The sequence below is a fragment of the Balaenoptera physalus genome, assembly GCF_965194825.1.
Source record: "Balaenoptera physalus genome assembly, chromosome: 14".
Taxonomy (NCBI): Eukaryota; Metazoa; Chordata; class Mammalia; order Artiodactyla; family Balaenopteridae; genus Balaenoptera; species Balaenoptera physalus.
This window is the reverse complement of record NC_138893.1, coordinates 50,810,061-50,823,969: the sequence shown is the minus strand read 5'-3', so window position 1 is coordinate 50,823,969 and position 13,909 is coordinate 50,810,061. Positions and strand designations below refer to the sequence as shown.

At 48.7% G+C, this 13,909-nt stretch overlaps 1 long non-coding RNA gene across 2 annotated transcripts in view; it reads right to left on the bottom strand.

The window, feature by feature from the left end:
- Nucleotides 1–13,909, bottom strand: part of LOC309643048 — a 161,693-nt gene that overhangs the window by 5,242 nt on the left and 142,542 nt on the right. Inside the window, exon 6 of one of the 2 annotated variants that reach the window (XR_014253505.1) lies at nucleotides 2,989–13,900. The exons of the other annotated variant lie outside the window; for it this stretch is intronic. This is a non-coding gene — a long non-coding RNA (uncharacterized lncRNA). Of the gene's footprint in view, nucleotides 1–2,988; nucleotides 13,901–13,909 lie in introns of those variants that run through there. 2 annotated transcript variants of the gene reach the window in all.

The window sequence follows — 13,909 nt, the reverse complement described above, 5'->3', positions numbered from 1 at the left end:
TGTAATTTGACCACAGCCTCACTCTGGTGTGTGAGGGCCCCCAGGCTCTGCTTTATGAAGCTCCCGTACCTGATTATACCTGGTCTGTCAGGCTTGGTTTTGAATCTTCTGACTCAGACTCCCAAATCCCAGCCGCATCTCCACCATCACTGCTCACTCTCTGGGCAGTGTGGTTACTCAGCTGAGGGATGGAAGATTGTTGAAGGTTCAGGAGACATGGGAGGTGAGGTTGGAAGTGTTTGCATTTTCAAGAGAAGCATGGAGGCAGAAGCCAATCACAGTTTAAGGAGGCAACCAGTAGAAGGCTTTTTAGGTGAGGGAGGCAACTGAGCATAGTTGTAGGCAGAGGAGAAGGCAGCAGGAGAGAGAATTCAAGTGTGAGAATAAGGTCTCAGAGGAGGCACAGGGTGATAGGATAGGAAATAGCAATAGTTGGTGACTCCCAGGGAGATTCTGAAGCTCAGAAACATCTTAACACCTCAAGAGATGTAGGAGTGGGCACTGTTGGAAGTCTGTAATCCCCTAGAGTGGGGGTTAAGTAAATGATTCTGGAGGTTTGGAGAGTAGAAAGAGGGTATGGCCATGATGTTGGGGCCACAGCCTGGGGCAGGAGAAATTTCCAGCAGTGCAGCCAACAGCCTCTCACAGTATCTGTAGACACAGTAGAAACATCTGAACCAAATGGTCATGAAGCTTGGTGAAAACCAGACCCAGTGAGAGTTGATTAATGGATCCACGTCAGCCTATACTAGAGGAAAGTCTCCAGTAGTATGTTTTAGGGCTCAGTCTGGGCCTGTGTCTTGTCTGACATTTTTATTGACAACTGACTGAGGCAGCAGGCTCATCAAGTTTGCAGGTGATAGAGGTGGGAGGGGCAGCTAATACTTTGCATGAAAGAGTCAGGATTCAGAACGATTTCAACAGGCTGGAACACTGGGCTGGAACCAACAAGATTAAATTTAACAGGGATAAATGTAGAGTCCTGCACTTAGGTTAAAACAAAATCAATGACATAAATACTGGGTTGGGGGACGGGCCAAGCTTGACAGCGGTTCATGAAGAAAAGACCTGGGGGTTTAGTTGACTGCAAGCTCAATATGAGTCAACTGTGTGATGCGACTGCTAAAACCTCTAATACAATCACAAATTGCATTAACCGAAAAGGAGCAGCCAGATCAAGGGAGGTACTTACCCCACTCCCACTGCTTTCTGAGATTGTCAGGCCACCTCTGGAATACTGGGTCCATTCTGAGGTCCATTTTTTTAAGGAGGTTAGTGACAAATGAGAAAATATTTTGGACAAGCAGCCAGCATGGCATTAGGCCGGAATACTGCCAGAAACTTTCCAGAAGTTCTATGGTGCTGAGGTTCTGGGATGAAGGGCAGGAGTGACCCCAGGCAAAGACCTGTTGTTGTATCTGGAGCACTCTTCTGGTACTTGGGAGAAAATAGGGGGACCTACTTCTCCTCACTTCCTGTGGGTACCCAGAGGCATTGGCCTGTGAATTTCATCCCAGGATTTCCTGAAGTTGGGCGATTAGGGGTTACTGAGAAGGGGTCTAGGATGGGGATCAGTGTGGGAGTGGGTAGAAAAATGGGGCAGTGTGGTAGGAAGGAATCTGCAAATTTGGACCTCAAGCACCACCTCCCCAGCACCCTCCCCCAGGACACGTAGTCCCCACTTCGGTCACAGCGTGGCGCTCTCACTCCATGTGGGGATCCTGAGTCAACAGCAGGAGCCCAGTGGACGGCCAGGCCGCGGCTGCACTTCTCACACTCCCCACTGCAGGGAGCCCACGGGGCCACTCGGCTTAGGTGCGGCTGGCCTGGGACTCCTGGGTGGCAAGAAGACTCGCAGCACAAACACACATGGAATTCAGGTGTGTCTCCTATTACAGCCAAGCATTCCTGCCTGAGCTGCTGTGCACGTGGCCTCGTCTGCCCTGGCACGGAGCCCAGGGTGCAGAGGGCTGCTCCTATGGCAGGAGGGTTCCCTGGCACCGAGAGCTCCATTTCTGTGGGGTCATGGACCAACCCGAATACCAGAGAAGCTTGTAGAAAGTGCAGATTTGTGGCTCCACCACCAGTCATTTAGTAGTTCTGGATGGAGCTCAGGAATCTTTTTTAACCAGCTCCCCAGGTGATTCTGATGTCCATGGCCTTCTGACCACATTTTGAGAAACTGACCTAGGACATACAAGACTACCTAGTATGCGTCAGTTCTGTTTCTCAGAGCACACAAGAAGGACAGTGTGGCGATCAAGAGTACACAGGCGTGCTCTCCAGGTAACTGTAGCCAGGATGTTCGGAGGAGGAGGGTGGGTCTGGAGATGCGGACACAATATTTAAGCCCAAGATGGATGTTTTGAGACTTGGGGAGGTTGGATGTACTGAGGGCCATAAAGGAATCGGGGTGCTGACACCAGGGATGGGGATACTGGTGGGGTGATGGGGGTATGTTGGTGTATTGGAGTGCTGAGTGTAATGTGTTGTTGAAGGGAATAGGGGCAGAGTGTACTGGGAGGGGAAGGAGCTGAGAGGATGGGTTGGAGTACACTGGCGTTTTCTTGAGGGGCCGGAGGTGAAGGTTTGTTATATCATGATGGGGCCGTGAAGATGAAGTGGTGGAGACTGCGATGCTCAGTGAAGCCCCACGGGGGCAGCCATGCTTTGTGTTTTGTGGCGAGACATTGAGCCCATGCTTCTGACTATTCTCTTTTTTGGTGTAAGAGGGGAGGGGGGATGCTCCTTAAGCTTCTGGGGGAACTTTCCTGGTCCCAGAGGGTATAGGTGAAGAGTGTGTGTGTGTGTGTGTGTGAGAGAGAGAGAGAGAGAGAGAGTGTGTGAATGAGGAGCTCTTGTCATCAGCTCATGAGCATGAGCATGTGGATGTCTGCTAACTGAAAATACCTTCCAGAAACTCTGAAGATCTTCCCGGAGGAACATTCTAGAAAGAATCCTCAAATTTCAAATCCTTGAACGCTGGAATTGGAAGAGAACTTAGGTGCCATCTGATGCAGTCTACCTCAGTTTGGTTCTGGGGAGGACCTTGTGAGGACACTCTGCTTTCTAAGCCTTTGGGGATCCCAGACCCTGGTGTGGGAGACAAGACTCATACATTACCTAGGGAAAAGGGAGACTCAGTAGAGTCAGGTAGGGGTTTATGGGTTCTGCCAGTAAACACCTAGGAGGTCAGAGGTAGGTGAGCACCTACAGAAGGCTCCCTAGAGCAGGGCAGCTGGAGCTGCACCTTAAAATGGGTAGAATTTATTTTTAGTTACTTTTGTTCTGACTATGATTTTATGAAAATGAAGGAAACAAAAAACACTGGAATGAGAGGGTGAGGCGTCTTCGTCTGTCTGCAGGGGAGCAAAGCTATAGAGGCCTGAATCCATCTGAGGTTTGGAGGACAGTAGAGAGACCAGCTTGGTTAGAGGGCTGGGACCACTGTCGGGGTAGAGTAAGTGAGAAGGACAGAGGGGTGTGGCTGTGGCGGGAGGGGCGAGGTGGAAGACAGAGGAAAGAAGCTCAGGGTTGGGCTCACAGTAGGGACGGTGAGGGTTGAGGCTTGAGCAGATGAGAGCACCCAGGAGACAGGAGAGAAGAGGGTTCCAGGGACAGGTGTGAACATACGTCCAGAGAAGCACTTCCCAAGTAAGCAGGAGTGGAACCCAGAGAGTGGAGGTCATTGAGATGGAGAGAACACAGGAGGGGCAGTCACAAGCTCGAACTCTGAAGAGCTGTTTGGTATAGGAGGCGGGGGTGAGGACCCAGTGAAGGTCATTAGCGTTGGTGATTAAGAGGTCAGCAGCATGGTAGGGGTTAAAGAGTGAGCTGGTGGAGAAGAAATGAGGCAGCAAGTGTAGACCATTGTAGGTTATCCTTTGAGAAACACAGAGGGCTGGAGATGGGTTGTAGTTTGAAAAAGAAGCCTTAGCAAAGCTTTGTTAGCCTGGGGGAGAGGAGCAAATCTGTGGACAGAGGACAGGGGAGAAGGAGCTGCTGGAGAGGAAGAGATTGAGCAGACACTGGGAAGAGCCAAGTTATAGACGGGAAAGGAGGGGAAGGGAGCCAGGGCCTAGAAGAGGTCAAAGCCGCAGATGAGAAGAAAGGGGTGAAGTCGTAGAGCTCTGGTTGGACCCAGACTTTGACCTCCTAAAGTAGGCTCCTTCAAGTAAGGGTGGCCAGGGTGGGGCTGGGCTGGAGGGATACAGAGGAAGGGGTGGAATCAAAGGAGTGGTCTGGACATCTGACATATTGCCCAGCAGGCCTGGGAGGCAGAAGATCCGGGCTTGGTTTTCTCTTGGGTCAGGTCTGACGCTCTGCTTCTGGGAGCAGGATGGAGCAAGCAAGCCATGGTGCGACCAGATTACAACAGTCTCAGGAGCCTAGAGGCCAGAACACTACGAAGGCAGGGAGGGGCCTTGCTGGGGAAGAGAGGAACAGCTGCCAGAGCAGGCCTGGGAAGGCTTGATTGAACAGTGCAGGGCCATGCAGGGTAGGGGGGCCAAGAGCCTGAGTTCAACTGTGAGGGATTATCACTGTTACTCTTTTTAAGTATCTGAGGTAAGATTTGAGTGGAGAGAAGAACATAAGGAGATGCAGAAAGGGAGCATTGCTTTGTGCCAAACACTGTTCTAGATTAACTGGTTTGATCCTCACAGGACCGTCCATGAATTAGGTAGGTGCTATTATTATTATTTTACATATGAGATCAAGGTTCAGAGAGGGGAAGTAACTTAGCTGAGGTCACACAGCCAGTTGGTGTCAGAGTTTAGTATTTGAATGTTTTTTCTGTTTCCAAAGCGTATGCTTTCTGCTCTGCCTTTTTATCAATACTTACTAGGTAAGTGACCTTGAAAAAATTACTTAATTTCTTCCTCACTTTCCTCATCTGAAAAGTGGGGATAATAGTAATGCTAGCTCATAGATTTTTGTGAGGATTAAATAAATATATGTAAAGGACTTAAAACAGTGTCTAGTACATAGAAAGTTCTACTTAGGGGATGCTGCCATTATTATTATTATTATTATTATTATTATTATTTCTCATTGATCCTCATAGCCTCCAGCCAGAAGCTAAGGACTTTGAGGAAGTTGAAAGAAGGTCTTGGAACATACTGGTAATTTAGAGACGATCAAGTAGTTGAGAGGAAGGTGAGAGAACAGTATACAACCAGTGGTTCTCAACCAGGGACATTTTTGTTGATGTGGCCGGCAGGAGCTACTGGTTTTTGGTGGGCAGGAGCCAGGAGTGGTAACAGTGGTCAGTCATGTCCCAGTTGAGAATATGCAGGAGAAACTCAGCTAGAAAGGATGCTTGGGATTTAACTCCTCAGAAGAGTAGCAATCCCAGAGATTGGAGCAGGTTGAGCAAGTGTCGGGAGGAGCTTGAACACCTGTCTGGCTGGGAAGAATTATACTCTGTTGGAAGCAAGTGTTCCTGGAGGATACTAAGGGCAGGCTTAGGGCTGCAGAGGAGGCTGGGAGCCCATCCCAGAAGATCAGACTGAGGGCTCTGAACACTGAGCAGAGAAATGGAGACCTGTGGGGTTCTGGATGAGGGCATGGCATATTTAGGAAGACCATTCGTGCAGTCAGGGAAGACATTGGGTTGCTGGGGGGAGAATCTGGACCAAACCCTGGAGGAAAGGCACATGAGTTGGACTGGGTTTGGGGTTAAAATTGCAGATAAGTGGCAATACTAAGGGACATTTGAAGGGAAACTCCCAGTGTGAAGATTCATGAATGGAGAGTGGGCTGGGCCTGATCTAGCAGGCACATGACCTGAGAGGAAATTCTGGGAGACATGGGCTGGTTTGGGACTCAAGGTGATCACAGTGAATTTGATGTAGTGATGGGGAATCTGGGAGGAGATAATCTGGTGAGGAATTGGGGATGCCAGTTGGAAGTTGGACTGAAGTACCGATTTGGGAGTCATTAATCCACATCTACTGAGTACACTCAATACACTTATAAAAGAGGGCCCCTTTGAGGGTCATTCCTATGGGGTTGCTAGTTGAATTTGAAGTCCTGCTTGTAGATAAGTTGGTCATGGGAGAGAGTGTGGAGGGGAAAGCACTGAAAACCTTCAGACTGAGCCTGGGCTCCTTCTGCAGATAAGAAGAGTTGCTGGGAGAGAATCAGAGAGGTTGGAGAACTAGGAGAGGGCAGAGGGCTTCCGGAAGGGCATCACCAGCGCCAGGTACCCCAGAGAATAGGCCTAGGGGTTGGCTGCTTCCAGAACAAGTGACTTAAGGACAGCAGCAGGGTGGAGGCCAGAGACAGGCAGGGGAGCCACTGCAGGAAGGAGGCAGTGGGTGAAGATGGCTTGTGGGTTGGAGAAACTTGGGAGTTCAAGGAACGAGGGAGACAACTGAGGTTCCCAAGGCAGGTTGAAAAGGGTATATATGAGAGAGAGGAAACATTGAGGCTGATGGAGGGGATGGAGTAGGAGAAGAAGTTCTTCTCTTAGCTAAGGGGTTCCCAAGGAACCATCCCCACCTTAGGTACAAAGTAGTGGATTTCTCCAGGCTCCATTCTCTCGCCTTTCTCTGCCCCACCCCGCTTCTTAACCCCCAGTTTAGGCTATTATTTCCTCTGCCCCCCTCAAGGAACACAGAGAAAAACAGATAGCCCGTGTCCTGTAACTATCCTGATTTATCTGGCTTTCCTACCCTGCCCTCCGTACTCAGTGATTCTCAACTCCTGTGCCCTCAGCCTTCCCTTTCCCAGGATAAAGTTCAGTTCCTGTAAGGTGACTTGACTGTAGAGACTTTTCCTGTTTGCCATCCTCAGTGCATGTGGGCTTTTCAGAAAGTGTGTGGACCACCCTGTGCCCTTCTCCCCCCTCACCCCACCCACCCAGTGTCTTCTCCTGCTCCTATTCAGGCAGGACTTACCTTTCTTAGTCTGTTGCTTTGATCACAGTCCCTTCTGGGAAGTGGTTCCCTTATCCCTCCCCCACCAGCTCCCTGGTCTCTTTGAGTCTGTCACCAGAGTTAGGAATCAGCAGAGGATGTTGAAAACTCCTCTCCTCGAGGAATCCTCCTCCAATTGGGCTCATTCAAGTCTTATTGCTCCTTTCCTCTGTCGATTTTGAGGGTCCACTTAGATAACTTTGCAGATAAAAAGTAGCACGTGCTCTTGCATCTTACTGTTTTGGAACTATTCTGCTTCTGTTGCATTGTACTATTCCAGAAGACAACTAGGGCTCACCTAGTTCAGGGATTTCAAAGAATATTTTAAACTTTAGAACCTTCAATTCTGAACACACAAACACACACACACACACACACACACACAGATAAAAGCAGAAGTGCTGTGGCTGAAGCTTGCTCTCCTTTGCTCCCATCCTTGCCCACAGCAACTTGGATGCTCCTGAACCCCTAGAGCTCCACAGAGCACATTCTGATGCCTTCATTTACAGGTGAGGAAAATGAGGCCCAGAGAGATGAAGAGACTTGCCCAGAGTCACACAGCAAGGGCAAAAACTCAGGGTTTCCCCATATCCCTCCCAGTTCTAGCATTCTAGGACTTGTTAACTTCTAGCCAAGCTGTCCCTCTAGTGTTCTTTTATGTACCTCGTGTTTGTCATTCATTCATTTAGATGTTTATTGAGCACCTACTATGTGATGTATACAGAGTAAGCCCTCAGGACTATTAGGTAGCAGTCCTGTGAGTTGGTGGAAGCAAAAGCAGACACTGTCTGCCCTCATAGGGCCTTCAGTCTAGTGGTGGGGACAGAAAAACTGCATCTGTGAAAAGTGCCGTAAAGGAGAGAGCAACGGTTTGATAAGGTGGGCTTATAAGTGAGATGTCAGTCCTTTTGGGCTGTTAGAACAAAACACATAGACTGAGTAGCTTATAAACAACAGAAATTTATTTCTCATAGTTTCAGAGGCTGGGGAGTCCAAGATCAAGGCACCAGCAGATTTAGTATCTGGTGAGGGCCTGCTTCCTTGTTTATAGATCACCGTCTTCTCACTGGGTCCTCACATGGCAGAAGAGACAAGGGAGCTCGCTGGAGTCCCTCTCGTAAGGGCACTAATCGCCTCCCAAAGGCCCCATCTCCAAATACCATCACGTTGGGGATTAGGTTTCAGCATATGAATGGGGGGGGCACAAACATTCAGTCTATAGCATGAGGGATTTAACCTAGTTAGGAAGTGACCTGGAGCCAAGAGCTAAAGGTAAACTGGGAGAACAGAGGAGCGAAAAGTCTTGCAGGCAGAGGGAGTGGCATATGCAAAGCCCTGCGGCAGGAGGGAGCAGAGTGGGTTAAGGAATGAGAGGAGGCCAGTATGGCTGGAGCACAGGAAGTAGGACCGTGGCCGGGCAGGCACGCAGGGGTTGTGTACAAGACGGGGCTGTGCAGGCTGTTGAGGAGTGCTGCAGCTTTATTCTGGAATTAGATTTGTGTTTCAGAAAGATGTCTCCAGTTGCAAAAGGTAACTGAATGCCTTGTCCCCAACCCTTTCCCAGCTGGGTTGCTTTCATTCCATCACCTTCTTCTGACTGCTTTTCTGACATCAGTCACATGCTGCTTGGGGTGTTCTTAGCAGGGCTGGTTTCCACTCTTTATGGCATATGCATTTTGGCTCTAAGGTATATGTGTGCAGTGTAGTGTGTGAATGTATTGCGACTGTATCATTTATTCATTCAATAAATGTTAAGTTATTGAGTGCCACTATGAGCCAGGTACCATTTGATTATCATTATGGGCAACAACGAGCTGGGTGATAGCGTGTCCTAGTGTGTGATGTTGTGTCATGTGTGGGTGCTTGTGTGTGATTTTGTTAACCGTGTGCTCTAAATGATGGTTACTACGGGTGGCTGTTATCGTATGGCTCTTGGTGTATGTCTCCCCTTGGGGTCCTTCTGTGTGACTGTCATTGTGGGTGTTATGTGTAACTCAGTGTAACAACAATGGGTGTGGCTGAGGTTGTGGGTGTGGGTGTGTTGCTGTGCAGTGTGAATGTAGGACTGTCAGTGTGTGGCATGCATGTCCTGTGCAGGTGAGACTCGGTGTGTGATGTGTCTGTGTGTCAGTGGGGGGCACGGGAGACCCCCATCTCCTGCTGTAAATCTGGAGGAGAAGGAGCTTCCCCGGACTGTTGGAGGCACTCTCCGTGGCCCCTGGGATGATCGATGCAGGGAATGGAGCCTCCACCTGGCGCGGCCCTGGGATGTTGGGGAGCTGGAGCCCCCCCGCTGGTGCTGGAGGGGAAAGGGGTGATGGGGGCAACTAGGCGGGTCTGGGCTGGCCAGACGGGACCAGATTAATAAAGAGGGACCCGGGGGAGGGAAGGCCAGGGCCGCAGCGGCTGCAGCAGGAGGCAGCTGAGATGAAAGTGGCCCGACTGGCGAGCAGGCAGGTGGCCTCTCCCCTGCCCTGTCAGCACTTTTTAATGTGCTCTTGGTTAGAGTGTGTGGGAGGAGTAGGGCGAGGGAAGCTGGAGCTCACCTTTCCCAGGCCCTGGGGGAGGGGGCTGGGGCAGCCACGAGGTGGGGTTGCTTTTGGTGGGGTGGGAGGAATGCGGTCATAGGTGTAGCTGAGAGGAAGAGCCTGGCTCATGTCCCATCCCTGTCCCCTGAAAACTTACCTTAGCTCAGGCTATCCAGGGGTGGCAGGATTAGGAAGCAGCTGGGGAAACAGAAAACGAGAAAGGGAGGTAGAAGGGGGTGACTGTGTGTGGGAATGTGGGCACAGCACATGCAGGTTACTGTTGGGCCAGGCAAAGGTCGGGTGTGTGTGTGAAATTGAACCTGCCTACGTAAATGAGCGTGAGGCTGAGTTCATGAGAACGTGTGAGCAAGACCAAGACCCTGTGTGTTTGTGTTTGTTCAGCTCTCTGCAGTTGGCAATTTAAATTTTTAAACAGGGGGCTCTCGTCCTGGCTTGGCCTGTTGCTGGTGTGTGGTGTTGGGCGGGTCATTTAACCTCCCTGAGCTCTGTTGCTTCATCTCTAAAATAAGGATAAGGGTATCTGTTTCACAGGATGATTACGGGGCTTAAATAGACCAAAATGCATGTTCAACTGTAAATCTCCCTATAAACGTTTGGTATCGTTAATAACTACACATGGGGTGTGTTGGGTGACTGTGTGTGAAGGTGTGGGTGTGTTCGGAGGCCTGAGTGTCTTTGTGTATCAGCCATAGTGGGTGCATGGGTGAGAGAACAAGCGTGATGGTAAGTGTGAACTTTATTTGCGATGAGTTTGTTGTGGGAGTGAGTATATAGGTGTTGGAAGTGAATTTGGTAGTTGTCGTAAAATATACCAAAATATCTGTGTGGATCCAAGTGTGGGGAGTGTGAGTATCTGTGTGTGACTGTGAATGTGTGTTCTTGTCTTTGGGCGTCTGCATCATTGCGTGTATCTGTTTGCGGTAGATGATTTTGTGTCTCAGGGTGTATCTGAGTTAGTTGCCCTGGCACCTGAGATGGACGCGTGCATCTTGGAGCGTATACTGGCCGTGTGGGGGATGTGTGGGGATGGGTTTGTGTGTCTGTGTTTCTCTGGGTGTGTGTCCCAATGCCAGTGTGGTTGAATGTGCCTTTGTCTCGGTCGTGTGAGTGTGATGGCGGTATGTGGTGCCTTGGTGTGGCTGTGTATGACAGTGTGTGTGCGTGCGTGCGTGTGTGTGAGTGTGTGTTTGGTGAGCGGCTCTGCTGCCTTAAGCACCTTTCGAATACATTGGCCACAGCTCATTGAATCCTTTAACAATCTGACTCTGCTCTTCCTTCCCCGTTTTTTCTAATTCAGTTCCTCTTATTACAAAAATAAAAAGTAAAGCGCTGCCCCTTTCCAGTGGCTGGCCCCGCGGAGCCCCTGCCTTGGGACCAGCCTCGTTTCACTCCATTTCGGAGAAAACGGGAAGTCGGTGATTTTAAAAAATATTTTCTACTTTATTTGGGATTTAATGTTTTTACAGAATCCTGCTGCCTCCCTCTGTTCCCCCTCCCCATCCACCCCCAGCCCCACATACAAGAGGCGTAATGGCCCATTCAGCATATTAGGGGAGTCAAGCGCGTGCTTGCGTGCGCGCGCCTGTGTGTGTGTATGCATACACACACTCTTGGATAAAAACACACAGAGACCCATGGCAGACACACATAGGAATACACAGCAGCTCAAACACATACTCAGACATGAATTCAAACACTCTATCCTAATACTCAAACACCACACAAAGACAGAGACCCAGACACAGTCACACTCTGAAGGGAAACACAAAAGCAGGAGCACTGTTGGGGGAGACCCTGTGGAGACATGACGAGAACCAGACAGGCAGAGAGGGGAGGAAAGAAAGAGACATGTTCCCAGTGACAGGTCAGAAGCAACTTTTATCCCATAAAGGAACATGAGTAGAGTAGTTCAAGGGAATGAGAGGGGGTTGATCATCCCTGGGCCAGGCATTGCCCCTTTTGTACAAGGAAATATTGTATGGTCAAGAAGTGATTACTCAAGGTCATGAAGGGAGTCAAGCCTAGATGTGGGGACAGAAATAAGAATCCTGTGCCACTTCCCTGTGCCCTACTATCAGGGTCCCAGGGCAGTAAAATGTATAACTGTGTGTACGTGTGTGTGTGTGTGTGTGTGTGTGTGTGTGTGTGTGTGTGTGTGTAAGATGAGCTTTTGTACAGGACTAACTTAAGTGCCACATACATATTAGGCTCAACAAATGTTTGCAGAGGCTGGCAGGGCCCGGGTGTGGCTGTGTGGGTCTTTAAATGTATATTTGAGAACCTGTGTGTGCACACACATGAGAGCATCCATTGTGGTGTATAAGCCTGTATAAGTGTGGCTATGTGTGGCCGTGTCTATGCATAGACTGTAAATCCCATAGGGGCAGGAACCATGTATCCTCTCTGTATCTCCATCACCTAAGAAAGGGCCTGGCACATAGTAGGTACTCAGTAAATATTCGTTCAAGAACGAATGAATGAACAAAGTCACTCTGGGAGCTCAGATAGCTTAGGAAGGGCCTGATTGTCACAGGTAAGAGACCATGAGCAACCCAGCCTCTGGGCAGGACCTGGGAAGAGGGGAGATGGTGCACCATGAGATGGTGGGGTGGGAACTCTGGCAGTCTCTCCCTGCTGCTGTCTCTCTTGTTAGGAGATGTGGGCCCTGTGGTCAGTGCTTTGTCCACAGTGATGAGTTTCAAGAGTTATTTCAGACTATTCTGTGGTAAAAAAAAGAAATGAGCTATCCATTTAAAAAATATGGGACAGGTGAGGAAGAGACGGGCAGAAGTAGACAGAAATTCAAGATGGATGATGGACAGAGACAGACATATTGAGTAAACACACAAACTCATTAATAGATTTATTTATAGACAGACCAAAAGACAAATAGAGACACAGATAAATAGGTGTACAGATAGACACACAGACTGACATGGGTAGTCAGGTAGGCAGACAGTCTCCAGGAGTGACTGACAGACCAACAGACAGGCAGACCAATTGATAGACAGCTAGATGGACAGCTGATTGCACAGAGAAGATGGATGTATAGCTCAGCATGTACAATAGGCCTACCCAGTAGCCATGCCCCACATTCTGTCCTCCCTTCTTGCTAGCGGAACCCATTCTTTTGTTTGGTGTTTGGAGACCAGGTGCTTTGGGGAAGGTTGAACCTCTCCCTTGCCCCAGAGGTGAATCTTAGTTGGTCCAGGAAAATCATGGTAATTCCATTCCCCTTGCTGGAGGTTGATTTACAAATGGATATATGGTACAATTCTGACCACTGAAATGTGGGAGGAAGTCTCTTAAGGAGACTTTGGGGAAATTTTACCTCAAACTTATAAAAGGACCGATGGAAGAGATGTGCCCTCTTCTCTCCTTCTGGATTTCGGACTTTCCTATGTGAAGATGTAATGTGCTGAGTTGCTGCAGCCTTTTTGAAACCCTGAGGTTCCTCCTGAGTCAAAAGCTGACGTGCCAGGGATGGTAGAGGATAGCTGTGAAAATCTGGGTGCCAAATGATGCCCCTGGGCCACATTGACCAATTTAGGAATCTCTCTGTCCCCAAACTTCTTGTTATGTGAGATAATATTTTTCTTATCACCTAAGCCACTTTTTTTTTCCAGCTTAAATACTTCAATGTGTATTTCCTAAAAAAAATAAGGATGCTGTCTTACATAGTCATATGCAATCATCTAGATCAGGAAATTAACATAGATGTAATTCTAGCACGTAATCCACAGATCCATTCAACCCTCGCCCATTGGTCCTATAATATCCTTGATACCTTTTTTCCCCTTCTGGTTCAGGATCCCCTCCAGAGTCACAATTGCATTTAATTGTCATGTTTCTGTAGTTGCCTTCCATCTGGAGCAGGTCTTCAGTCTTTCTTTGTCTATCATGTCCTGGATAATCTTCAAGAATACAGAATAGATTTTTTTTTAGGAGTATCTCTCAATTGGGGTTTATCTGATGTTTCCTCATGTTATGCATTTTTTGGCAGGAATGATGCTGTGTTCTTCTCAGTGCATTATATCAAGAGGCACATGACCTTGATTTGTCCCAGTATTCTTTTTTTTTTTAACATCTTTATTGGAGTATAATTGCTTTACAATGGTGTGTTAGTTTCTGCTATATAACAAAGTGAATCAGCTATACGTATACATATATCCCCATATCTCCTCCCTCTTGCGTCTCCCTCCCACCTTCCCTATCCCACCCCTCTAGGTAGACATAAAGCACCAAGCGAGCTGATCTCCCTGTGTTATGTGGCTGCCTCCCACTAGCTATCTGTTTTACATTTGGTAGTGTATATATGTCCATGCCACTCTCTCAGTTTGTCCCAGCTTACCCTTCCCCCTCCCTGTGTCCTCAAGTCCATTCTCTACGTCTGCGTCTTTATTCCTGTCCTGCCCCTAGGTTCTTCAGAACCTTTTTTTT